This window comes from Strigops habroptila, chromosome 5, assembly GCF_004027225.2.
Source record: "Strigops habroptila isolate Jane chromosome 5, bStrHab1.2.pri, whole genome shotgun sequence".
NCBI classification, from domain to species: domain Eukaryota; kingdom Metazoa; phylum Chordata; class Aves; order Psittaciformes; family Psittacidae; genus Strigops; species Strigops habroptila.
The window spans coordinates 18,346,337-18,371,168 of NC_044281.2; positions in this window are offsets into that span (position 1 = coordinate 18,346,337).

The following is a 24,832-nucleotide window of genomic DNA, read 5'->3' on the forward strand; positions in this document are numbered from 1 at the left end:
GTGATTGAGGAGAGTAGATTTTAGGACTTTGCACCTGGCTTGTTTTTGAAGCAATCCAAATGACTAAATTGTGGGGGAGAGGGGAGGATTAGAAGGGACTCTTTATATGTATGTTACCCCCCAAAAAAAAGTTGTTATTAATGCAGCAGTAGAACCTTAAGTTACAGATATTAGGCATCATTGCTCATAGCAGGACCCAGATGCCAAACCAGAAAAGATACATAATGCTTCCCATAGCAGCATCTGGCTTTTTGGCAGAGTCTACACACTTGGGTATTGATGACTTTGGATTTGCTTTGTACTCTTTCAAACAGTTGGATTGTAGTGGCCGCGGGCAAAACTGCAGAACCTTTTCTTCCATAGCACATCATTTCACATAGCATTGCACAAAAGGATTACCACTGAAAATGAACATAGTCTGTGTAATTAGTCTGATAATTCAGACTTAAATACTGGACAGAGATCAAAGTGCTTGTAATCTGCAATAAAGTTCCTAGAGTTGTAAGGATTTTCAGAATGTTAGCTTGTGCTTTATTACACCTTCCATTTATTGTGTACCCAGGATAGCAGCAAACACATTTTCCCAATGGATATCAGCATGTATAACTGCAACACCTGTTACTACATAAGCCTGGTGTTTCTCACAATATGATTACTCTGTCAACGACTACCATAAAAGGTGGCATCTGTATTCATCAAAAAGAGTTATCAATAAATGTAAAGCCATACAACAATTAGAGATCTCCAAGGAAGAACAAATCCAAATGAAAAAAATGTCAACTACCCTATTTAATTACTAAGATTCTTAATCAATAAAATTCCTTAATAACTTTTAATTAAATTTTTATTTGAACTGGATGTTTAGAGAATCTGATTCTCTGTTTTCATTTCATTTAACAGTTGCACTACTAAAGTACTGGTGGCATCTGTGAACAACCATCCTCGGGGGGACACTTCATGTCTGTAATTGCATTTTGTCACCTACAGAGGGTGTTAAGAATCTTGTTAAAAATGAAGGAAATAGTTAGGAGACATCTCACTGTAGCCATTATTATAGTGCAAATTGCTAGGTAGAGCAATCCAGAAGCTGTCAGGAAAGGTTAGCAAGAAAGAGTGTCAGGAAATCAACCATTCAGCAATTCATCATGGCCTAACGCTAGCTCTAAAATGAAAGCTTTTTAAAGGCATTGTTTTATGAAGTAAGGGACATTATCTTTTTTTTTTTCCTTTTTACAGCAGTGAATAAAGATAACAAGGAGAGTGCTTCTCTTATGAAAGATATAAAGACATAATGATGAAAAATGTCGATTATTTTGTCGCACAAATTTGCAGGCAAGGTAAAAACGAGAGAGAGGCTGTTACCATTGAAGGAGGCTGTTGCTGTATATTACTTCACCTTTATTTTCATTTTAATTTTGGAATATGCAGTCTGGTTTTTGCAATCCTTGTTCAGGCAAAAAATGACAGGCTTTCCAGGTCACTAGTCTGAGCCCTAAATGCTCTGTAAGATGTCACGAAAACACAAAATTTGCTTTTTGGGTAGCTTTACAAGTGCAGTCTTAGTACTGATTGTAACATAGATTGCCTTTGTTATATTACGGGGTATTAGAAAAGTTTGTTGCCATTTGTCTCACTAGCAAATAAATGTTATCTGCCTCTTCCTTTGACTTTTAGATTTAGCTAGTCAGTAAGGACCTTTTGATGTTGACTATTGATGATGATTCTCCATGGCTGTAATGCCAGCGACGCAGCAATATCTGTTTTCTGTTACAGAATGCTGCTGTTATGGTGCACTGTATGAGGAATGCCATCGTGGTTGTTTGGGGTTTTGTTGGTTCACATTCATAATTACGGCAAAGCGTTGGACACAAAACTCAGTCTTCTATAAAGCAGCTAAAATTGCACTACTGGTGTGGGGGGTGGAGGGGCAGGAACCCTCCAAACCACCAAAAGACTGAGCTAGTAAAATATCAAGAAAGAACAGTTTGCATAGGCCAGTAACATTTTCCTGGTTAATTCTGGCTGGGTTGAAGTGGGAAGGAGTACAGTTTGCTGGTGCGATGGGAGAATTCCAATAGCGCACGCAAAGCAGAAACAGATTATATGTGTGCTATAGATTCAAATTACTGGGACAGCCTGTCAGCATCAGAGGCATAAGGAAGGTATATTTTATTTCATTATGTTGCTAAAGGGCCTGAAAAAGAAAATAGATGTAAGCAAGAAATCCTATGAACTGATGTGTTACATGTGTAGGTGTCTTCTGGTTCTAGTCCTAGGAATAGATACACAGTCATCAAAACTCCCATTCTGCTGCAGGACCTGAATAGGGATTGAAGGGGAAAAGGGAAACATTCTGGGTCAGGTGATGATCCTAGGGTTACCTAGGAAAAATAAAATTTACCTAATTCAACCAGTGATAACAAAGAGAAAATCAAGTATGAAGGAAGCAACTGCAGATTGCAAGTGTCACAAAAAAATCCTGAAGGAAAGTGTTTTTAGCTGAGTTGGGGGAGAAAGTAATCAAAAGACAGTAATCTGTGAAATATTTTAATATTAATTGCTGCTTATGCCCTCTCATTTCTAATTCTGTTGCGGTCGTAACCATGATACCTTCCTGCCTAATGTAAAGTATAAATATAAAAATCTGAACCATCAGTGACTGGAATTTTCTAAACCAATTTTATAAACGTCTGAATTCTTAGTCTTCCTTTTTTTTCAGTCCCTGCATGCAGACACCAAAAGGTAAGAGATAAAGCATGAAGACAGCAACCTCATAATTTGACTATCATGTTTTCTTCTATTTCTGATGATCTATTTGTTTACATTCAATATTGCGTAAAAAAATCAGCAATTGCCTGGCAATTTCTTTGTCCTTTCTCAAGAGCAAATCCCAACACCTAGCTAATTTCTATTTCAATGGGGAAAAAAAACCTGTAAAACTATAAAAACATGGAAAAAATCTTTGTTTCACTTTTAGTAGTAGAAAATTAATCAAGTCCAAAAAGCAAAAGTATAACCACCTGAATTGCACAAATTAAATTAATTCATCTCCTGATAATTGATTTACAAGAATTCCTAAACTAATATATATATATATATAAACACACATATATCTTTGGGATTTCAGGATCTCTTATTTTAATTTTACTGACACTGGAATATCTATAGGCTGCTTTGTGGAGTTTTCTGAGGTTACAATGATGTGGAAAAAAGCAAAATTGCCTACCTTATTTGTTTTATTGTTTCTGTGAAAGAGAGAGGGCTTCAGTAGTTAGAAGTCCACTTTCTACCGACATGAATGGCAAAATTACCACTTGTTTCAGCGATGAAGGACTGGGCTCTTTGACAACAACTATGTGTTGATATTTGGGCCAAATCATGGTGCCACGACAGTTGATGGCAACATTGTATTGACATCTATGGGAGCAGAAGTTTAGGCAAAATATTAGTATTCATTTAATAGCCACACTTAAAGTTTCCTTTTGCTAAGACGAAAAGTAGACAAAGGCATACTGTAAACATGCTGTTCAGAGGCACTGAAATAGCTTTGTAATACATAGCTTCAGAAACAGAAATCCTGACAGAAAAGAAAGTGACAAAAAAAATCTGTCCTTATGTTCCATATGAAAATATCACTAGAACTAACAGTAGGAAGGGATTGCATTGGAGTTAATAAATGTTAAAAGTTTCCTCAGGTTGAGAGCATCCTATAAGCTTAAGCGATAACTGGAAGATCTGTGAAGATAACAAACAGAAATAGTAACAAGCAGAAGACTATATAAGATGGCAAGCTGAAACATACTGCACTTTACTGAAGTCTCTGGAAAGCTCTTGGTGTGCTATACTGCCCTGTGTAAAATCCCATGGAAGAATCCTGCAGTTATCAATTAATAATTTTTTTTAATGGGCTGATCAATGATTAAGTGGCAGAGAGTTTAATTACAAGCACAAACTCACATCAAGTTTGCATTGATGAAAAAGGGTTTTATTTATATCCAGCCTTAATGCACTACCAAAAGCTAGTCTGCATTTGCAATGTAGTGATATTTACTGAAGGCTTGTCAGAATGGAGCACTCACTTCTCATAGATATGAAAATACCCTTATGAACAGATAATAGAATCAATCACTTTTAGTATTTGGTTGTCAGACATGTGCGAAAACCTGCTAACTACCTTCAATAAAGAATTTTTAAAATTACTCCTCAAAATATATATATGTGTATTTTAATTCACTTCTTCCATGATATGTTGGATGAGAATCTTTCTTGTTGCAGTGCTAAAAATTCTCAATCCATTAAATGCAGATTCAGGGCACAGACTCGTATTTCCTTGTCAAATAAATTATGTCTTACATCAAAGACCACACAGATTCCTACTTAACAAAACAGGGGTATGTCTGAACATACCATAAATGTGAAATATGAAAGAGAACAAAATGTGACAGACAATAAAATGTAAGATTTGTTAGTCAGACACCATATACCTTAGAAATGGTGTTACCAGCGCTCTGAATTTGTGATTGAAGAAATATTCATAATCCATCACTAATTTTCCCCACAGATTGAAATTAACTTATAAGTAATACAAACCAGCAAAAATCTGAGAGAAATTAAAAGAGGAAAAGTAGCAGATGAGATGGTGTTTAAATGTATAAGCACCATTTCTATTTCTGTGTGTGTATATATATATAAAGATATTTCTCTTTTTTCTCTCTTTTCAATTAAACACTAAGCTGGAAAAATTATGTATATTGTCAAAAGACAAAGTTGAAGATATAAAATTGTTGAGGGTAGTCAAATGAAAGCCATACATAGAAATTGCCTATGACTTTCGTAATTACTCTCTGGGCAATAAAATGGTAGCTGAAATTCATGTCAACAAGGGCAAAACAACATGGTAAAAAGAAGTACATGGAGAAATCAGCTCTAAGCAAGATACTGCCATGTAAAAAAGATCTCAGATGCTTTAGAAAACAATGAACCTGGTATTCCTCAGTTTTCATAAAACAAATACTGTCAAGAATAATTTGGAGAGAACTGTCAAAGAAAATACTGAACTGATTAGATCTCTGATGTGCCCTTATCTTGGATAAAGCTTATTGTCCTGGTTAGAGTGTTACAGAAAGTTTCAGCAGAATTAGGAAAATGTCAAAGTACAGCGGGATGGTCAGACACAGAGCAGTTCCTTGCAAATCATTACCAAACAGATTGGGACTTCTTAAGTGGTTAAAAACTACCTTGAAAGATGGTTGAAGGTGATCCAATAGTAATCAATAATATAGGGAAGAAAGCAAAGCTTGTTCATATTGCTCATAACAGGAAGACTAGGCAGCATACATTGAAATAAGGAGATGGCGCATTTAAAATTGACAATTAGTTGTGCAAAGTATAAATCCACTGCTGACTAGGAAATACAACAACCCAGATGCAATCTCCATGGACATACCACGTAACACATCATACTGTGCATGCCAGGCATCTGCTGCAAGCAACTGTTAGACCAGTACAACAGGTGAACCTTTGGTCTGACACAGGATGGAAACAGAAGTTTCACTGATAACCTTGATCTCAAAGAAAATGCTTGCTTAGGGAATGCAGCCCTGAGCTCTAATCAACATAAAAAAAACATTAATAATGCACGCTTTCCTTCCAGAATGAATGTTCCTCATTTTGTTTCAATTTATTAGGAGCTTAGCGTACTGAAGCAGCTTTCACAGACGACTCTGAAGAAAGTCTGGCCAAATAGGAGAACCAGCTAGGAGTAATTTGCTAATTTTTTCCTAGTGGTCTAGGTAATAAGGTGTACTTTATGGACATTGGCTCCTGCCAATAGACTTTCACACTGACATTAAAAACAGATTATATATGCCTTGTTTTCTAATTCAGAAGGAAGATTTATGGTCTATAACTGGCCAACAGTTCATTCAGACAAGCCAATAAACACCTAAAAATCTCTTTTTTTTTAAATGTTGGTAGGGACAGACAGCCACCAACACATTCTTTCGGAGCTCCCTTTAATCAGCAATGATCACAAGCTGCTACTAATGCATTGATCTGCTACCACCAGGCCTCCTGGATGAAACAGGCAGTAGATATCCACCTCACGATCCATGCATCAAACCTCTACATTCTTGGCAAGGTAGCCTGTTTCTTCAGACTGACATTAAACTTGATATAAAATCTTCAGATGAAGATGAATCTGCCATGTGGAAATAGTTCTAGTGTTTAAGTACCCTTTGTGCTTTATTCTCACTTTATGCTTTGCTGTCTTTTTTCCAGTCTTTAGATCTTCCTATGCTTGTGTCACTAGCTTAACTGTTTTATAATATCAAACATCTTCATCTGTAGGTAATTATGGACCACGATCAAATTATCTCTAGATTGACTGTTGGATGAACTAAATAGATTGAGCTTATTCCAAGTCTCTATGGAAAGGTGGGTTCCCACTTCTCCATTGGTTGTTGGGGGGTGTTTTTTGGTTTCTTGGGGGTTTGTTTTGTTGTTTCTTTTTCTCAGAGGTTTCTGAGCATATTGGTGGATTCATCCCACATAGAACATCTTACCTCAGAAATAGACTTGATGAAGAGTGTATCACCATTTTCCACATTTTTCTCAGTATTTCCATCTGCATTTTGAAAAATAACATTAGGTCTTACTTTGTCATCCCGAGATATCTTTTCCAGCTGCTTTTCAGACATGATTTCCAAATCTTCATAGCTCCTACTTTCCGAGAGATAGTTCTCAACCCCTCTAACTGGTGCATCACCTACAGCTCTTCATTATTTCCTTTGGTTCACTTTCCTATTACTGCTTATACCCAAACAAATATTTATGTGGGAAAAAACCCAACAAAACACTTCCTGTAAATTAAAATAAATCAGTATGTGAATATATGATATTCACCCTCAGCCGTTGAAATGCAATCACAACTTCTGTCTATCTCCACCACTACAACAATATCTTCCAGTTGAGTAGGAGGTGTGATACAAGAAATATATCATGAGATGGAAAAATACTTCATTTCTTAATTATGCTGTGAACTTTTTCTGCATTTGACAATTTCTCTCCCAAGAGAATATGACATGCTGTGCCTAGCTAGATGAGCAAACACAGTGTACATATATTCACAAACATAAAAGTGTATGAATTGTAATAATGATAGTGGCAGTGGGATTATAAAGGAAATGGCAGTTCATGACATTGGTTCATTAATCAAAACCGTTCGAGCTCATGTCCATGGGACCTTGCAGAATGTAGACCTCTTCTTGGCAACCTGACTTTACTATAATGTTCAGGTAAGAAGTGGGTGATATTTTTCCCCCCCAAACTGCAATCAGACATCAGTGATAAGGACTTTACAAAGTTTGAATAATGTTATTAAAATAATAGCAGTAATATCATGCCTCATTCATCAGAATGAACAAATTAATCAAGTCGGTTAAATTGTTCAGCAGTGTGCTACATCAGCCCGGTATTTTCAATCATATCAAAGTCAAAAATTTTTGCTTTGGGAGGCAGCAATGCACGTTCACGAGATGAAAGTGGTGAGTATATGGGTATGCAACATCCAATTTAGTTTATGGTATAGTGCACATGTACAATTTTCAGAGCTGTCTGTCTGCCATTCGGTCAGCTGCAGCCAGTCACAGGAAGGAGGGAGGCACCATGCTCTTTCACAGAGGCTTCATTTCTGCCTTTTTGCATTATCTATGACCTGGAGTTACAATCCTTGGGCTGAGAGAGAGAAGTGGTGTTTTTCCTCTGTGGGGAAAAAGATGACTGAAATCATAACAATCTTATTGTGACTTAGTGGGAGATCCACCTCATAGGCTGCAAGTGAAGTTAAACCAATAAAGGAGAATAAATATAAATGAGGAACTTTTCTCCAGTTATATAAAACATCACTTCAGATAATATCATCTCCCACATTCAGAAGCTGCCAGTAAAGCTCTGAAAGCATTTTCTCCCTCTCTGTCTCTGTGCCCATTTGTACAAGAGGAAACACACAGATAATCTGTTCTACATACTCAAAGTTTTCAGGAAAGAAAGGTATGGCTGCTCTCAATTTTCTGCATTCTCTGAAAAGAAGAGCATGAGGCATGAACGCATGAAGACGAGAATGGATACCATCAATGTGAAATAAACGCTCTTTCTTGCTCAGTGAGCCTGGAAAAAAATATACATTCAGGGTTAGAAATCTTTTACTGTTTTTTAGGCTGTGTTTCTTTTCAAAGATTGAAAGTGAAAAATAATGTCATATGGTGTCCCCGCCATATAATGTTGAATTGTAGACTAGCAGAGTGGAATATTTGGATCATCCCTGCTGCTGCTTCTTAATCCTGACTACTGCTGTTTGCTTCCTTATCATTAATAAAAGATCAAGGAGATGACACAGAGAGCACGGTGAGAAACAGAAACTCTGTTTTGGCATCAATTTCCCAGAATAATTCTCTTTCTGTACTGATGCTAAGGTCTCACATAGGGAGGTTTTCCTTTGGTTGAGTATGCACCAAAGAATGTTAACCAAGGAGATGGCTGAATTAGCAGTTCCCCTTCAGATTGCTCCTGGAGTGTGTATCATTGGGTTTTATTTTTTTGATTGGTATATACAATATAAGCATGAGGGACATTAAATATCCGCATTGCTGAAAAGTAATTAACATTATAGGTCTGCCACATTCTTGCATGGTGAAGTGTGAGTGCAACCAGCAGCGCAAGAAATTCATGTGCTCGCTTTGTCTCTACCAGTGGGTGGGAAACTTAAAATTGTGAAGAGAATGAGGAATAAAAGCTACAGGGCTGGGGGTTACCTGAGTATTTGTAAAAGGTATTGGTAACCCATTTTTAGCCAGAGATCTTGAAGGGGCAAGATGGACCTATGCGATCCAGGGATTCTAAGATTTAGATTTACAAAGAAGCTGAACTTTTATAATTCCTGACTGTTTTAGGGGTTTCTTGAAAAAGAAAGGTGCAGTGTCCATTTCTTGGTACCTCTGTAAGGAACACGTACAAGGTTACTTGCCTGATTTGATGACCACTGAAATGTTAACACACAGAGTCAAGCACAGTGGAATATTCATCAATAAGATAGGCAGGCACTATTTTGTTTATATTTTAAACAGCCACATCCCAGAATATATCAGAAGGCTCTCTGTCTACTGAACTAATCACTTTCTAATGAAATCTTCCATAGCTTGTATTTAGAAAACTATGGACAATCATCCTTCGGCATTTGCTTAAGGCATTTTTTGGTTTTCTGATAAGGAGATTATATGGGATTTTCATAAATTATTTTAGGAAGTAGAGCTTGCAAATTGTAGAAATTGTAAAGCAGTTTTCTCACGTTACTTGAACTTATTACTATACAGCTGTTCCCACAATATCTTCTGTTAGTTTGGGTTTCTCTACATATTGGCAATGCATGACAATATGTTTGTTACCCAGGTTCAACAGTGTAAGTAGTTTGAAATCTGTGACTTTTTTGCAATGTTAACCAGGAGTAGTAATGTGTTAAAGAAACTCCATCACCTGTGGATTCACTATAGATCACTGTCCTCACAGTCTTAGAGGACAGTGAGCCGCAAAACTAATAATAATTAGGACTCCTACCTGAGGTGAAAAGCTATTGCCTCATGGAACTATTTTCCAATCATCCTATTTCCAGCTGAGCTGGACTAGTGACGCTATAAACTGGCAATTAAAAGACTCAAGTTTAAAAATACCTTCAGCTTTCCAGGTCCCACAATGGCAAAGGTTAAGTGGATTATGTGGAGATAATTCACTCAGCTCCAGGGGGAGGGTGCTGATTGCCTGGGCTGTTGGTTACTTCCCTCTCCCCTACTCACTTGCTGAAGCAACGATTGTTACCATGGTGTCAACTTTGCCAACGTAAAACAAGCTGGTGAGAAAAGGCCTGGAAAACTTTCCCAAGATATGCTGCAATTACTAGTGGGCACTGACTGATACTTGCAATTTTCACTTTGATACAGCCTTGAAAATTGAGCCTAGAAGTGGTCACTACTCCTTGGCTAACAACTTAATGCTGTTAAATATTGACCATTCATGCAAGTTTTCCAGTAAATATACCCTATTTGTTCACAGGGGAAGAAACATGAATAAGATTGCTGGCCTTACATGATCGGCTACTCTCCCCAGTACTCCACCTGAATCGAAACCACCAATTACACCTCTAGTTGTGTGGCAATACCTACACAGTGTTTCCAATTAACTTCGTAAGTTTTTAATCAGTGACAAATGCATTTTTGTAAATTCAATTTGCCTTTTATTGCAGCACCTATAAAATGTCTTGCAGCATTCCGGAACTTTGTGAAGGTTTTACTTGCTACTGACATAACGCAGCTGTTGGACCTACAACAAAGGCTAAGGTTTATGAGCAACTTGAATTAGGATGTAGGTTAAGCAATTAAATTTCAAGGAGGGGGAGGGGGAGATGGCTTTCCAAAATTTACACTTGCCAATGTGAAAAAGCACACCAAAACCACGCTGCATACCGGGACGGGCAAAGCTAAAGCGGCTAAGGAGGCTATGCTCAGTTTTAAACTCACTGTTTTGAGAGAGTTCCATATGTGAAAAGGTCACACAGATTTCATTAATAAATCTGCACTGCAATTTGTTTTCTTTTTTAATCAAACTCAAATGCATCCTGTCAAAGGGCTGAGAGATTAGATCGTAAATCTGGATGTCCTTGAAGATGATGAAGCAAATGCTTATCTGTAAAGCAATCATCATACTGCCAGTTCTATCACTTGCATGTTTTCACAAGTGCTGGAAAAACGGTTTAATTTAAAATAATTTGTTAAATTTCTAGGTAAGGAAAAAAAAATGCTTGCAGAATTTACAGTTAAAAGAGCAACTGGGTTATTTGTGACATGTGGAAACAACCTATTACATCTAATCTTCTGTATCTAAATTCAGGGTATTGAAGCGATCAATATTCAGAATAAACATTAATTAATATTTCATCTTAGTAAAACTCAACACTCACGACATGAACTTATGCTTCCAGTTATGTGGTACAATGCTCCTAAATTCAACAACTCTGAAATTAGTCAGTTTTAATGGGCCCTGAGTATAAATTTGCTTCACTAAGTTTTAAGAGTAGAGGCAGTCCAAATAAGGTACTTGGTCTGGCTTTGGTATATTAATGCACAGAAATCCTCATTCTGTGGGGTCCAGACCAGTACATATTGTGCTAGATGCGCCATTTCTTCTTTTTTGTTATTTTTTGTTTTCCTTATATCTTGATTTTTTTCCTTTGTCAAGTATTTATTCAATACTTTTGGCAGTGTATTTGTCTGTTGTAAGCATGATTAGGATATTGCTGCAACTTCTCCTTTGTGCATTTGGGTCTTACAGCTGATTTGTCATTTTGTCTGAACCCGGACTGTGTACAGGGTTATGGCTAACACCAGCAGCATATTTTGCTATTGCTGTGCTAGAAGGAAGTTGGGAAATGAATGTCTCTTTGGAATTTTATTGAAACAATGGAAGTGGAAAAGAAGTTTTTTGGATTTGTAGACACTCTTACAAAAGGAACGGGATATGCAGCAATATTTTGAGGTGGGTAAACACATTTTGCAATTTCTTAGCTGACTGCATGACCTGTTTCCACTTGAATCCCATCTAGTTTGATTCAATTGAGCTGTTTTGATTTCTGGAGACTTTAGATCCATAGAAGTTAAGAGCTGCAAGATACATGTATCTGGCACTGATGCTAGTGCTCAGTGGAAGTTAGCACAGTGCATGTTATCTGTTGATGGTGGAAGTGTTACATTATTTACCGCATAGAATGTCCACCCTGCAAAGATTTACGCTTTTGTTTAACTTTGTTCTGTCTGGTTAATTGCTTCTAGTTACTGAAGATCCTCATATGCACAGAGTGAAGCATTAATGTGGTTTATTTTCAACATATTTTTTAAATTACTTCATAGATAGTTCACTAGTTGAAAAGGCTTTATGGAAAAGCTTATTGTACTTTACAAAGGTGTAAGTTTTCTAAATTATACTTTTCCCACAAACCATAGTAAGCAGAGGGGGTAACAGCATCATTCAATCATATGCATCTAACTTTACTTCACACAATTTTCTTTAACTGACATTCATAAACATTATTTTTATTTGTTTTGTTGTAGATCCTGCAATCTTTTGCTCATAAACGCAAACACTAACTTGAAATTGAGTTCAGTGAGCCAGTTTTGAACTGCATGCAGAGAAGATTAAAAGAAATAGTACAAAATCCTCTCCTGGGAAAGATCAAATGGTTACTAAAATGAAAGCAACCTAAAACTGTAGTGCTTAGCCCAGAGGGGGGGAGGGGAATTGGGCATTCAGCTATAATTAACACCTTCTACTTACACTCTCCAGTGTTTCATAAGGATTGTTTCCTATTATGGGTGGTTGCTCAGAAATCCGAAATTATTTTGATTAAAAAAGAAAAAAACCAACCTAGAATCAGAAAAAAATTTATCAACTAATTAGCTAAATTCGAGGGTTTGCTCTTCAGGCAGTAGTTCTGTAATCTTCAGACGACAATAAAGTCATCAAGCATTAACTATATATACAAAAACTTTATTTCTGTGTAAATATTGCAGAGAAAAGATTGCAGTGAAAATCAAACTTTTCCCCACTTTCAAAGGAACTTATACTGAAGTTTTGCTTGAGCAAGCACTGTATTAGTTTATCTGAAGCTTAAGATTAGCAACTTCCTCCAGGATAAATGTCTTAAAGATTCTTGGTGCTATTTCTTCATTTTTCCATTATTTCAGCCAATGTTGTTTAAAAAATATCTCAGACAGCTACCTGGAGCATTTTAAATGAAGGTATTGTAGCTCTTCCTTTTTTCAATTTGTCTTGATAAAGTGCCCAAAGAAACAGAAAAGCTGACAAGCTTCCTTACTTGGCTTTCAGAGGCCTTGCTCAGGGTTTTTGGTGTGTTGCATGCTGGAATCTGAAATACAGCTTATTTTCTCTCCTCTCTTCTGTCGTATACTAATTCCTTGCCAGGGCATTGCCTGGCAATCAGGGATCATTCAGTCCCTCAGTCTGGTCCCACAAAAGTACTTGTTGTTTCCCCTAAACAATAAATATGTTGCTACTTTGTATCAGCTGATCTAAAGTAAGGTATTTCCTGGCTTTATGAACTTTGATTTACATGTTGCTGCTACTACACTTCTTTGACGTTTATAAATTCATATCCTGTGTAGGTTCATATCCTGCTCTTCTCATGCATTGCAGGCTGTTAACATACTTCTTAAAATGGTGGGGATAAATGCCAGTAGTACACCAGTAAAAATAAGCTCTGGTTCATATGTGCATAAAAGAAAATGTAATCTGTGTATTCCAAGTTAACAAGCCATTGGAATTCGTTCTGAAATTTTCCCCTATCAGCAGAAGTGCCTCAAAATCGTCACCTCTCCTTTTGCCCTCTCCCACTGTGCTGCACAAGGAACCCAAAAAGTGTGAACAGAGTGCAGATGTATCCTGCCGAGTTCACTGCTCATCACTGACCTACCCCTGCACCTACCTGGTGGTTCTGATAAATTTATGTGGTTCTGATAAATTTATGTGGGTAAATTCTGATAAATTTATCCACAAAAGAATATGAATGTTTTGTCTGTTAGGCCAAGACAACCCTGGATATCAGGAGTTTTAGGGGGATAGAGCAGGTATGGGAATAGCAGATAACAGTTTACTAGTGGTCTCTCATAGTGCATCATGAAGAATTTCAACATGTAAGAGAAGAGATGGTGTTTAGGAAAGAAGCTAATGAAACTAAGATTGGCAGCTTTCTTCTCTGGCTGAGATCTATAAGATATGTAGATCTTTCTTGTTTTGTTCCTAAAGAAAGTCTATTTTGACTATAAACTTATTTGAAGTAATTTTCTGCAGATAAGGTTAAAGCTTTCAGACTTGCTCTTTCATGCCTAAGGGGTGCAACACACATGGTAAGTAACAATAAAATACTGATCTGACTGTACAACTTTATGTAAGGCATGTGTGACTAAAACCTGAACAATAAAATTTCCTTTCCTGCTCAGACAGAATTGTATATGCTTGTCATATATTTAGTGGTTGTTAAATGACACATACACTCATGGATCACAACCAAAGCAGACAGCCTACAGTATCATTGTATATTTGTCATTTTCAATGAAAACATCGTAGCAGATTTCTCTATAAGCTGTAGGAAAGTAAACAATCATGTTGCTTACAAATATTTCTGTACTTAAAGCATGTAGAAACTTCAACAATTCAGTGTTAGCAGCAAAAAATGTTTCTGATTTAGCCAGTGATCAGAAAGCAACATTGCAGAGCAGTGATATGTTTAAGAGAAATAATCACTTTTCCAGAATGCAGGCAAAAATAGGTTATGGATCCAACAACTCAGACCCATTTTAGCTACACTAGTAAACACAATGTAATTCACTAACATCCAGTGACTAGAGCTACCTGAAAGAGAAATACATAGTATTTAAGTTACCAGGTTACAATAGTGAGCCACTCAGCTTTCTGAACATTGTAAATAATTCTGGTAAATTATAAAAATGGTAAACAATTTTCAAAAGGAATCAGATATAGCAAAATGGAAAAATAGAACATGCAAAATATACAATGAAAGCTTGCTCCAAATTCCCTTTCAAAGAATCCAATAAAAAATATTAATGACAGCAATTTTTAATATGACTTATGTATATGAAAGCATATGAATTAATAATATCCCATGTTGCAAACAAAACCACACTGCTGTTTTCAGGAATTTCTTTTTGAAAAAAGGTGTATATTTAATTAATTGGCCTAAGAATGAGAAAGTATTATAAGAGTAGTAAACACAAGAGATCATCCAGTCACACTGGTAATCCACCTTCTGCCCTTCCTTCAAAGCTAGTAAAAATTGTATTTATTTAACAAAATAAAACCACCTGAATTTTGCTTAACTCAAACAGCAGTACAGCCCACTGAATAAGCTGTTTGGACACAATAATATTACCTTTGTCAGAGAAACTTTTGGTCAGGAAGATATAAAAGTTTAAGTTCTTTCTTTGCAGGTACTAAAAATCTTTGATTGATGCCCAGCCTTCAACCAAATCAGTAACTGGGAGGACCATGTTGGTCTGAATTCTGAAGAGTGGTTTGTCATTATTCTCATGCTGCCCAAGGTAAGAAGACTTAATTTTGTAAGTAAAGACTACAGGAGTGACTGTGACATGTAAGCAGAGAGTGGATACATGAAATGGATTTTGGTGACAAGCGCAACAAGTCTGAGAGCCAAATAATCACCATTGTGACGAGTAGTAACAATGAGTGCTTATCACAAATATGATTAGACACACTCTGGTCAGATCTGTCTGGTGACTAAGTATAATTTACTTACACAATGCTGTGAATGCTTTGGATAGCATGTCTCCACCTCTCACATGCCAGCCATTCTAACTGGATCCTTAGCAGGATATAGGCTGAGAGTAACTTGCAGTAATGATTCATTAGGCATTTTCTCCAACAAATAGATGTGTGGGATGGTAATAAACCCATAAAGATTTTGAGATCCCTCACTTCTTTGTATGCAAGAGCAAAACTCTTCATCTTTTCTCTGCCTGTAATATGAAGTCTCTGTAACTGCCATGTTCCCCAATTTTACCGCTGCTTTACATTCATTAGAAATAATGTAATAAAAGTAAAGTTTTCAGTTTTAGATGGCTGTCTCTGAGATGAACTGAACCAAGATGATCCTGGGCAGGAGCTGAGCTGCTAGGTTTGTTCTGGCTGTGTTTATAAGCACATCAGATTTGTAGTGAGAGGGAGTATCTTCCATTGATAAGGTTGAAGGAAAAAAGGTTTCATGTGCACAGCCTTTTCATCAAGTCTAAAATGTCTTTGTTAGGGTGATGTTGGCTGGGCACATACATTGATTTAACTCTCAAATCCCTTGTTATCAAGTGCTTTTGCTATTGTGAGAAAATATGGGAGAACAATCTTAAATCCAAGCTGATTGATATAAGATTTTTTGAGGCAGCTTTATAATACTTCATATGAAGTCACAACAATATAGGTGTTCTTATTTGGTATAGATGATTACTGAAATGGGTAAAATGTCACAGAGCCACCTAACATGTTCACTGGCGTATTAGGACTCAGTTAGGAGTTATTGAACAGTTTCTCTATACTGCTTTCCCCCAGCAAAAGTTTTAAAGAAAATCTAGAGCTTTGGAGATGAGCTTTACAGCTTTATATGCAATCTTTTCTTACATGTTTCTCTATTACATGTTTTTTTCCACAGCCATGAAGTTCCACTTTTTGCCAGATTTGAGGGTTGAATGAAAATGCTAAAATATCTGTTGAGGGCTGAAAGTAGTCTGTAACAAGTGGTAACTTTGAAATGCATTCCAACATCTTTCAAAATATTAGGTTTTGAGTAACTACCGTTCTCATAACTGAAACGTGTTTTCCCGCAGAACTGTGGTTTCAGTCTCAAAATCAGAACTAAAGTTTCCTAAACATCTTTGGAGCATGCTTTCAGCTTACAAGATGTGATGGCCATTGTCTCTGTAGCCACGTCTCAGATCTTATTCCAAATACCACTCACATGCCATGTATTTTTCACAAAGCTGTAAATATGATGCTACTCATTTAATTGGGGGTTAGACAAGAGTTTATTTTGAAGGAAATAGGAATATTTGGATGCATTCAAGGATCAGTCATACCCTCTGATCTTTTCCCTCGGTTCCTGCTGACAGCACTAGAAGATTGTGTGTTTGCAGACGGAATTTGGCTGATGGAGGATGTGGAGTGTACCAGTGTACAAAACCGGCAAGGTTTATGCAGCTCACTCCCTGGTGCTCCCTCTGCTGGTAGTGAGAGATAAGAATAAAATTACAATCAACATCGTGGATTTATAACTGTTTCATAATACAAATTAAATTGTCCCAGCTTATACGTGTAAATTAGCTAAAATCCACATTTTTGTGTAAAACTGAGCTCTGCTTCATCTGACTTGTTCGGTGTGGCTTAGCTACTTCAATGTCATGTACTTTCAACCATGAGTTTTTATAAACTACCCTACTACCTGATGTAAAAAGACTCATTTTGAAGTAACCATTAGATCAAAATCAGGATACAAACTAGCATCGAGGAGCGATTCTGCCCAAAATTCTGTGAATGTATGGCCAACACCCTCTTCCCAGCAGAAATTGTTCAGGGTACTGTAAGTGAAACAATAAGCAGCTTACTCAGGAGATGTATGTGCATAACATTCATATGTTTTCCGAGCCAAGTCCACTAAATACCTTATATGAAACCTTTGTTTCATACCACGTGAGTGAAAGTTGTTCTTATTTTCATAATGTGAATATGGTAAAGAGCTAAAGCACTGAATTACGATTTGCTGACTATTCTCTGAACTAAAATCCTCAGCTGAAGCAAATGGATGCAATGCCATAGTATTTTAGCATTTAATCTGCAGATGCACCTTCCACTGACTGCTATAGAAGTTGTACATGTGCATCTGAAGGAAGAATCTGAGCCTGGATCTAGTGCGTAGTGCACAGATTGTACCTTTACACATGCAGGAAAGTACCTTTAGACATGAAGGAAAGCACATTGCAGTTAAAGTTTCGATCATTCAGACAAAAAGAAGGTATGTTGCCCACTCATTATTGTCTAAACTGAAAGAGATACATACCAACAGCAAAATGCATTTAGGCCACAAGAAAATTTGCTTCTGCTCTTATTTTGTTTTTTTATGGATAAGGGAGCATTCAGGAAAATGTGATAGCACAGCTAGAATTAAAGATCTGAGTCTCCTTAAGCCACCTACGTGAAATAGGTTTGTTGATCTCACATCAGTGCATATCACAGAAACATTTCAGCTCAGTTGATAAGTCTCTATTTAAGCTGAGCTTTTTGGACTGAAATAATACAGAGATCTACATGACTAAATTACTTTCACCTCAAGAGATATTTATGGCTGTGATCTGTCTAGGATACCCTGGAAGCAGTGACATGACAATAGGAGTGATGACTACACAGTTGCATGCAGGTACATAAGGAGCCAGGCTTAGGTGAGTGGTGTGAGCTATCATCATCAGAATGCAGTTTTCTGGCAAATACAGAAACACTTTCCAATGACTTGTAATTCTTACATTAGGAATCCAGCACAAAAACACCAGCAGCAGTGACAGTATTTTCGAGAGGAATACAATGAAAACTATAACATAGTTCCAGTTTCTTGACTTTTTCTCTTACAAGAGCAAGCTACTTTCACTTAATGCCGATGCAATTTCCATGTGTGCAGCAACCATTCAAGGAAGCACCACATTTTCACAATCATAGAAGAATGGCAGACATTAAAAACATACTAAGTTTAACTGAGGTTAAACTTTTAGTATAGTAAAAGTTACTTCACATGTTTTTCCCAGAGAAAATGTTTATCAGCAATTCCAGACCACCACCCCTACATCAGTTTTAAAGTAGAACAATCAAAGTTTGAAGACTGTCAGTATTCTACACAGTATTTATAAGTGGAATTTAGCGCAATACTGCTCAATCTGATTTCTTGTGTAACAGAAAGAAAGACAGGATACTATGAGCATGGTGTTTTCTCTATCGCATGGTGGACTAAGACATTGCTTTACTGCAGTTCCTGTTAGGTAGAGTTTGTATTTTTGTCAATCTATCAGTTTATCTCACCAGGCAAGACATTTCCAATGTGTGAGTAAGACACCAGAGGAAAAAACTCCCCAAAGCTTTTCATGTCATGCAGCTTTGCACACCTGAATTAGTGTCAATCTTCTTGTTATTTTTTGTAAATGAATAAATAAAACCAAATGCTTTTCCTCACTACACTGAATAGTCCCCTTCATGGTAGGAGATGACCTTATCTCTTGAGATACCTTACCACATCTTACAAGTAACTGCATGGAATTTTCGCTTATGGACAAAAAAGAGCGAAATATTTTAATATTGGAGGTAGGATTTTCAAGTGTAGGAAAGTCCCACACCTCAATGAAAGCTGAATTCCTTGGACTCTTAACCCTCACTGATGCAAAATTAACAATTTACACAGTTCTTGAACAGCAAAATGACTCACGAGCAAATTGAAGCTTATGATATGCAGAAATGTGAGTTAGTAACAGAACCCTATGCTAGGACTGGGAGGTACAGGATATTTTGCACTCCAAGAATGATGTTTCTGAAGATGAATCCTTAAGGTTGAAAATGTTCCAGCTATAACCCCACTGAGTAATGCTTCCCAAGTGAAGTAATGGTATTACTTCTGCGAATAATTCAGCCCTGGAACTTCGTCATTTTACTGTTTTACATTAGATGAGCCAATTTCTTTAACACACTTTTGCTATGACTGCTCTTTACTTGTTTCCATACTGTTAGTGTTCTGTCATTTCTGGCATTTACTAAATGCCTGTTTGTAGTTAAAAGCAAATTTGATACTTGCTCTCTATCAAGTTATCATGGGAACATACAGGAAAATAAGAGAAAAACATAGGATGTAGAGTCCTCTGTAAAGAAACAAATAGTTATATGCAATTGAAAAGGGAAGGTTGGCTCTTTTCTAACTCCTCCTGAAAGGCTAGCTTGTCTTGCCAGTTCTTTCCACAGCCTGCTGGGCAGGTAAAGCCACCACCTGTGCCTGCTCTGTCGTGACAGGTCTTCCTACATGCACTGTGCCTGCCTACACTCAGGTATCCTGCACAGCATCCTACATGCTGGTGGCCGCCTGTGCCAAGCAGTACTCTTACTACATACTCCTTCTCCAAGGAGAAAAACATGGAGGCTAATTTCTCAAAATGGAAGAAAAACTTGGCTTCCCTCTAGGCAGGCACCTGGGCCAAATTTAGTAATTGCTTTAGAAATCTGGTAATTAAATGCAAGATGATTCTGTTGATGATTCTGTTGTATGACATGCAATTTAATGACTCCTTCTTTTTCCATGCTGCATGGCTACGTTTTAAACACCAGCTTCTGCTAAGCATTAAAAATGCAAAACATAATATAAGGATAATGTGTGCAAAAGCAGTTCTTTAATGTTCTTACACTTTCCTCATGAGTTAGGTGGACACAGCATAATCAAAGGGGATAAGCTGCCAATTTAATACACCAGTGTAACTTCCACTTGTGAACTCTAACAGAAGCAGTGATACATTATACAGCTACTCATTTTACTTTAATGTTGTTTCTTGTGAGAAAGATGGATTTGCTTTGCTGTATTTCTCTCAGCTAATACTACAATTTGGGTTTCTGTTTCTCAGAAAAGCTTTCTTCATGAAAACCGGTTTCAAATGCCCTTCTGATAAAACTATTTCTTCCTGTTACCACAAGGTAAAAAGATACTAGGTAGCATGGAACAGCCAGAGGAGGCCCTTCCCATAATTTGACTAGCAACTATTTGCACTGTTCTGTAACAGACATAGTGAATTTAATGTTACTTACTGTCCTGGGTTCAGCTACAGCAGTCATTTTTCTCCTTCTTAGTAGCTGGTGCAGTGCTGTGATTTTTAACTTTCAGCCTGGGAACAGCGCTGATAACACCGATGTTTTTAGTTGTTGCTAAGTAATGTGTACTCATTACACAAAGACCAGGGACTTTCTCAGTCTCATGCTTTGCCAGGGAGGAGGGGAAGCCAGGAGGAAGCAGAGACAGGACACCTGACCCAAACTAGCCAAAGGGGTATTCCATACCACAGCACGTCATGCCCAGGATATAAACTGGGGGAGTTACCCGGAAGGCCCAGATCACTGCTCGGGTCGGGCTGGGTATCGGTCGGCGGGTGGTGAGCAATTGTATCCTCTCCCCTTGTTATTTCACTAATCATTAGTATCATTGGTGGTAGCAGTAGTGGTTTTGTGTTATACCTTAGTTACTGGACTGCTCTTATCTCAGCCCGTGGGAGTTACATTCTTTTGATTCTCCTCCCCATCCCTCTGGGAGCGGGGGGAGAAAGAAGGGGGGGAGTGAGCGAGCAGCTGCGTGGTTCTGAGTTACCGGCTGGGCTCAAACCACGACAATTCTTTGTGGCACCCAATGTGGGGCACGAAGGGTTGAGATAACGACAGATCTGACCAGAGTGTGTCTAATCAATGACAGATCTGACCAGAGTGTGTCTAATCATATTTGTGATAAGCATTCATTGTTACTACTTGTCACAATGGTGATTATTTGGCTCTCAGACTTGTTGTGCTTGATCTCAGAGTTTCAGCACGTTGTACCTTACTTACAGCCACTATTTGCTGTTTTAGTGTTTATCAGCTGGGGGGCCTGGGCTAAGGTTCTTGTTTCACTGTACTTCATGGTAATGACTTGTAATACAATAGACCCATTGATCATGAAACTGGTCTGGTTTGTGCTTCCAGCATGGCCATCACCTCTATACTTTGGGAAGTATATAATGAAATACTTTAGCAATTGCATATCTTTTTTTTTCTCCTCGGGGGGTCAACCTACGAAGGAGGCATTCCCTTGCACCCCCTGTTCCCGCACCAGCCTATTTGCAACAGCAGTTGAGAGTTCTGAAGGTTTTGGATGGCCTTTGAATATCCTTGAGACCTGCCTGCTGATTGCGCTGGGGATCAGCATGTGGGCAAACATACGGAGTGTGTTTTACCCACGGCCATCCAGCCCTGGGAACACCCTATTTCGGTTAATCTTGAAAGTTAAGCAGTATTGGGTTCAACTCTGGGTTAGACGACGATATAGGAGGACCACCAAGAGATTTTCCCTGAGGCTGGACAGTCATGAGTGGCAGGGTGTGTGGGATAGTATGGGCAAGTATCTAGGCCAGTGGGCCCCTCCAGTGCTTTGGAACTTCACCACTGAACAAGTGCAACATCCGGAAAAACTAGTAAAACACTTAAACGAGGTGTGCTGTCATTCTGTTTATGCCAGAGAGGGACAACTCGCTGCAACGTGCTGGGGCTTGGCCTACGCCTACAGAGCCCTGCTCAGCACTATCCAGCACCTTCAAAGGGAAAAAAATGTCTCTGGATCTGATGGCAAAGCAACAGACAACGCAGCTACTCCAACTACAAGCACAGCAGCTACTCAAACCCTGACCACAACAGACAATGCAGCTACTCCAAGTACAGCAGCTACACCAACCCCAGCGACAAGCACAGCAGCTACTCAAACCTCGACAGTAACAGACAATGTGGCTACTCCAAGCACCGCGGCTACACCAACCCCAGCGACAAGCACAGCAGCTACTCAAACCTCGACAGTAACAGACAATGCGGCTACCCCAAGCACCGCGGCTACACCAACCCCAGTGACAAGCACAGCAGCTACTCAAACACCGGCAATAGACATTGCAGCCACTCCAATCCTAGTGGCAGACATTGCAGCCACTCCAACCACAGTGACAAATACTGCAGCTAAACCAAATGGCCAGTTTGCGACAAGGTCTGTTGCCCCTGTAAGCAAAAGCAAACGAGAGGCACAAAGAGCAACTGGCAATGCAGAAGTAAACCCATCTGGGCTGCTGCACTGTGGCAAGATATCACGGCTCGGGTGCAGAACCTGGTGGTGAAGGTATGCCACGTAGATGCTCATGTACCCAAGAGTCGGGCCACTGAGGAACACCAGAACAACCAGCAAGCGGATAAAGCTGCTAAGATTGAAGTGGCTCAGATGGACTTAGATTGGCAACATAAAGGTGAATTATTTTTTGCCCGATGGGCCCATGACACCTCAGGCCATCAAGGCAGAGACGCAACATATAGATGGGCTCGTGATCAAGGGGTGGACTTAACAATGAACACTATTGCCCAGGTTATTCACGAATGTGAAACAGGTGCTGCAATCAAGCAAGCCAAATGACTAAAGCCTCTCTGGTATGGAGGACAATGGCTGAAGTACAAGTATGGGGAGGCCTGGCAGATTGACTATATCACACTCCCACCAACCCGCCAAGGCAAGCGCTATGTGCTTACCATGGTGGAAGCAACCACCGGCTGGCTGGAAACATACGCTGTGTCCCACGCCACTGCCCGGAACACTATCCTGGGCCTTCAGAAACAAGTTTTGTGACGACACGGCACCCCAGAGAGAATTGAGTCAGACAATGGGACTCATTTCCAGAACAACCTTATAGACACTTGGGCCAAAGAGCATGGCATTGAGTGGGTGTATCACATCCCCTACCATGCACCAGCCTCTGGGAAAATCGAACAGTACAATGGGCTGTTAAAAACTACACTGAGAGCAACGGGTGGTGGGACTTTCAAACACTGGGATACACATTTACCAAAAGCCGCCTGGTTGGTCAACAGTAGGGGATCTGCCAACAGGGCTGGCCCAGCCCAATCAGAACTTTTACGTACTGTAGAGGGGGATAAAGTTCCTGTGGTGCACATAAAGAATTTGTTGGGGAAGACAGTCTGGGTTATTCCTGCTTCAGGTAAAGGCAAACCCACTCGTGGGGTTGCTTTTGCTCAGGGACCTGGATATACTTAGTGGATAATGCGGGAAGATGGGGGAAGTCCAATGTGTACCTCAAGGGGATTTAATTTTGGGGGAAAACAGCCAATGAACTCAATTGTATGTTGTTGCCTGCTCTATAACACTTTTATAGCCCACCAGCTAGATATCTTGAGGTCGCCAGCAATTGACCCTGACTTCCCTCCGATCATTACCTCAACAAAGAATAAATTTTGAGGAAACCAGACGAGTTTGGCAGTGTCATCAGCAGGCAACAACCCAACACTACACACTGTTCTTCCTGCCCTGAAAGACTATTACAAGAGGTGGAGCCTGACATCATGGACTGGATGAATTCTGCAATTTTATAGGGATTGGTCCATGGAGTAGGGAATGATATCTTTCTCTTTGTGTGTGGGTGTATATATATGTGTATATATGGGACAGGGGCGATGGTGTGTTGAGAGATGTGGGATCTGAGCATGACGTGAATGGTATGGAATAAGGGGTGGATACTGTCCTGGGTTCAGCTACAGCAGTCATTTTTCTCCTTCTTAGTAGCTGGTGCAGTGCTGTGATTTTTAACTTTCAGCCTGGGAACAACGCTGATAACACCGATGTTTTTAGTTGTTGCTAAGTAGTGTGTACTCTGACCAAGGACTTTCTCAGTCTCATGTTTTGCCAGGGAGGAGGGGAAGCCAGGAGGAAGCAGAGACAGGACACCTGACCCAAACTAGCCAAAGGGGTATTCCATACCACAGCACGTCATGCCCAGGATATAAACTGGGGGAGTTACCCGGAAGGCCCAGATCACTGCTCGGGTCGGGCTGGGTATCGGTCGGCGGGTGGTGAGCAATTGTATCCTCTCCCCTTGTTATTTCACTAATCATTAGTATCATTGGTGGTAGCAGTAGTGGTTTTGTGTTATACCTTAGTTACTGGGCTGCTCTTATCTCAGCCCCTGGGAGTTACATTCTTTTGATTCTCCTCCCCATCCCTCTGGGAGCGGGGAGAGGAAGAAGGGGGGGAGTGAGAAAGCGGCTGCGTGGTTCTGAGTTACTGGCTGGGCTCAAACCACGACACTTACTAAATATGTGTCTTCCCAGACCAATGACAGCAGTGACAAATAGAGACAGCAGTTTGCCTCATCCTTGCAGGTGTGCAATCAAGTGCAGTGCTTTACCCAGTCTGGTTCTCAATGATTGAATCACAGAACTTTTCCATTGGTTTGCATTTCCAGTTTCAAATTAAATTAACAGTTCCTCCCTTTCATTATAGTACACCACTGGGATCCCAGGAAAAAACAAAATAAAATAAAAATAGAACTATCAGCAAACAGTTTTTGCACTATGGTTATCTGGAAACTTGCATGTTATCTGCAGCTTCAAG